This window comes from Poecilia formosa, unplaced genomic scaffold, assembly GCF_000485575.1.
Source record: "Poecilia formosa unplaced genomic scaffold, Poecilia_formosa-5.1.2 Scaffold150, whole genome shotgun sequence".
In the NCBI taxonomy this organism is placed as follows: Eukaryota; Metazoa; Chordata; class Actinopteri; order Cyprinodontiformes; family Poeciliidae; genus Poecilia; species Poecilia formosa.
The window spans coordinates 1,080,149-1,084,174 of record NW_006800089.1 but is presented as its reverse complement, the minus strand read 5'-3'; positions in this window follow the sequence as shown (position 1 = coordinate 1,084,174).

Sequence of the window (4,026 nt, the reverse complement as noted above, 5' to 3'; positions counted from 1 at the left end):
AAAAAAAGGGGACAGAAAAAACCTTGAGAACTTTATTTTCCTTCTACTTTACAATAATTATAACCTTGTATCTATCCACCAATGGTAGGCACCGCTAGCTAAAAAAATTAAGTGTAATAATCTTAAAACACTATTCCTGAACATTATTTCCACGAATCCAAAAGCACTATACCATGGTATTTAATAGAAGCTAATGCTAAAGTGCTAACTTCAATTTGAATCATGTATCCTCTTGAAAGACTAAAACCTTTGAGCATCAATAAAAATTTGACATTATAATTTACATGTCCTATAACACTCTTATATATAGTACTTACACTCATATGTTGTTTTTTACTATTCGCATTTTATCTTGTTCCTGTATGTTTCTTGATTTAAATAAAGTTATTTCAGCTAAAAAAGAGAGCACGTGAGGAGAGGAAACGGGACTGCTGTGTAAACAGTCTTCACCCACTTCAAAATAAGAGCATGAATATAAAAGTCCAACTACTTGAAGAGCAGTGAACCAAAACTGATATTCAGCTGAGAGTGTACAAAGCGGCTAAGTAAACTAGCGGTTTAGGATTTACCCAGAAAAACTAATTAAGTGGAAACTAAGATTGTTAAGCGACTTCAAAGTTAGCAAAGGTGCTAAATGAAAAAAATGATCTGCTATTAGCGTATTAGCAGAAGTGTGCCTACCACTGCTAAAGCTCTTGTAAAACAAATTGAAGTGTGTGGTTGTAATGGTACAAAATGTGAAAAACATAAAATATTTAGTCCATTGTATTAATTTGCAGGTATTTGAGCTTCCTGCCTCCTCACGTTAGGGTTTTTTTTTTTTTTTAGCTCTCACCGTTATGGTATCTGTACCTTTCTCCGTTGAGAAAGAGATATTTCCTGGCTGTTTCTGCCTGTGCAGACTTTCATCAAACTTACAGAGAGTCGGAGCTCCCTTTGAGGAAAGACTGTTAAATAATGCAGGTGGTTAAGTAAGCTTGTCGGGACGAATTGTAAAAAAGCCCCTGGTTCAGTGAGCCAAAGCCTGTTATGGGGGGCAGGGGGGGTAAACCGCGTGACTTTCAACCCTCCAGAGAGCAGCTCGCACACACGGGGCGAATACAGAACGTGGCAGGGAACGTGTGGGAGCATGTGTGCTGAGTGGAACCCAATGAAGCCAGGTGCTGGTGTCCGGTGTATGTTTTCCGTTGGTTTGTAGATCCAGCTACCACACCACCCCACATCCTCAGCACGTCACAGCATGGATCTCTGAGAGCCAATAAAGTTGTGCTTGTAGTGCTGCACTTATTGTTCTGACAGGAGGCAGTCCGTCTAGGAAGAGGATGGTCTCAACACACATAAGTTAGTCTGGAGGTGACAAGTGCAATTGACTGAAGATGTGACAAAAAACTGAATTAACACTTTTCTATTCTCCAAAGTTCCATTCATTATGTAGCCCCGGACTGCCCTCTGCTGGCACTGAAAGCTAAAAAAAAAACATCAATAAAGTAGAAATGATCTCCAGAATGTGCAGTGACTGTTTCCATGTGGGTAATCAGTTTCTTAGCCCTTCCATCTCCCTTCTTAATCTTTTCATGAAAGTACATTTAGCTCTCTCCACTTCCCTTCCAAGATGAGTCAATGGCAGAAGTTGAAGGCTTACGTTCTTCTGCAGTGCCTCTTCATTCCAGAGGATGAGGGAAAAGGCTTTCCCCCTGAACGACCCTCTAATGACAAATTCTCTGCTCCTCAGCACCTACTGCCGTTGTCCTCTTTCTGGAGATGTGAGGGCCAGATGTCGAGGTAGCCTGGTCCAGTTCTACACTTACCCAATGGCATGGGGAGGTCCCTGAAAGTGAGTGGTCTAATTCACTCTATAGAGGCTCTTCGTGGTTCCTGAGTTTGGAAGGAATGGTCTGCACAAACCGAAGATGTGGTGAAAGGTAATCCTCGTCTTCATCAACTTTCTGGTCCTCATAGCTCATGACATTGAAACCAGATACCTCACTGGATGACTTAAGAAAATCCCCAGATTACAAAAGAGAACAAACATTTGATTCCTCTGACGATGACCCCTCATCAACACTGAGCTCTCCTTCATCCTCAGAGGTCCAGAAGCTCATCCTGGAGATCGTGGTTCCATTGGAGTCTGAAGTTGGAAAGATCTGGACTAAGCAAAGATGTTGTGGAAGGCCATCCTTATTGTCATCCTCTTCTTCCTCAGAGTTAATGGCATCAGACTCAGAGACCTCACTGAAAACTTCAAGAGAGTGATCATATGCCAACTCTACCGCCACCGCCTCAAAATCCTCATCCTCCAAGTTTACCTCATTCTCAATCTCTACCTCGACCTCATCACCATCCTTATCCACTAACTCTACCCTCCACCTCATCATTCTCATCTACCTCATCCTCCTCAGAATCATAAATGAACACAATAATTACAAAGTAATGGAGTTCATTACCATCATCCTGGTCCAGGGTTACCTGCAGGGGTAGCTCATCAGGAAGCGCCACAATGTGAGCTGTGAGAGGGAAAAATAGATCACATAAATTCTGGTGAATCCCAACACTTTAATGCAGATCTTGGAAAGGACACTATGTCACAAAAGCTAAATATTTAATTTTAGGTTTCTGAATGTGTTTGTGTGGATTTGTCAGGTTTGCGTAGATTTAGTCAATAAGACCAATGCTCTGTAAGTTGTGATTATTCATTAATAAACTGAGTTCTGATGTTTTAAAATTTGATGATAATATTTTGAAGCAAATCTCTGCTCTTTCGGTTCATACCATTTTATCTAAGTTTGAGAACATCTATCTCCAAAACTGAAGGAATTAGATAACCTGAAGCACAAAGTGTTACAATCATCCTCTGTCTCTCCTGTTTTCAAGTCAAAGGGTTGAGGGGTCATTGGTGTTAAAGTAGGAAATGATTTCATCAGGTCAAGTCAAAGGTCTTGACTCTTTCCCAAGTTTCAAGACTCGTGTCCACTCACTCCTCTGTGAGGTTTTGACCAACAATTTTAATGTAAACACCTTAGCCCGCCTGCAACAACATGCAAACAGATCAAAGCTAAACCGTTTTAGTAAGAGCCTAATTTTTAAATGACTGTCTGATCCCTCAACCCTTTTTTTGACATATTGTGTCATGAATCAGTATCAGTACTCTTCCGGTTCAAAACCAAGGTGGTGGATGCTTACAACAGGCTCTGGGTGAGACACACAGAATGTCTCGCAGACTACAAGTGTTTGGCGCCATCTAGTGGTCAGGGAAAAGGTTCCTAAAATCAGAAGTGCTGAAAACAGTGTAACTGTAGCAATCTGGGCTGTGAGTGATTATGTTCGCACACCTTTACCTTTTAGCATGTTGGGTGATTCACGCAGTCTGCAGCTGTAGAGCTTCAGTTTATTAAGCGATCAGCTTCAGTTCGTTCACATTCATGACACATTACCAGCTGCTAATGCTGAAAACATTAGCATTGGAGTCAAATACTGAAAGGCTTCCTAAAGTGTAAATCGTTTCTGAAAATATAAATGCTAAGTTTCTAATTGAGCTTTCTCGGTGGCTTTATATGTTGGATACATGACCAAATTTTAACAGTGATTAAATTGTGAACCGAAAACTTGTGGCTTATTGCTTCTGCTCACATTTTGTTTAATTGTAATCAGATGCAGATAACTGCATACAAAGTTGGCAGTTTTAAGTTTCATTCCTGACCTGATACATTATTTTGTCTTTATAATCATAAAAGGGTAGTACAGCTGTGAAAGAGTTCAGCTGATATCATTTACATTTGATTACCTTAATGCCGTGAAAGACTGCCAGGTGATTATAGAGAAAAGCATGAACGATTTTCAACTTGGAATTGTTTCTTAAAATGTAAGTAAAACAAAAATATTTTTCTTCTTCTAAGAATGATGCCCCTGAGTTCATTCTCATATTCATAGAGACCCCAATGTCATTTCCAATCAGAAATGAGCTTCTTGGGTAAATACAAATAACTTTCAAATTTATGTTAACAGTCAAAGAATATGAAAAAAACCTTG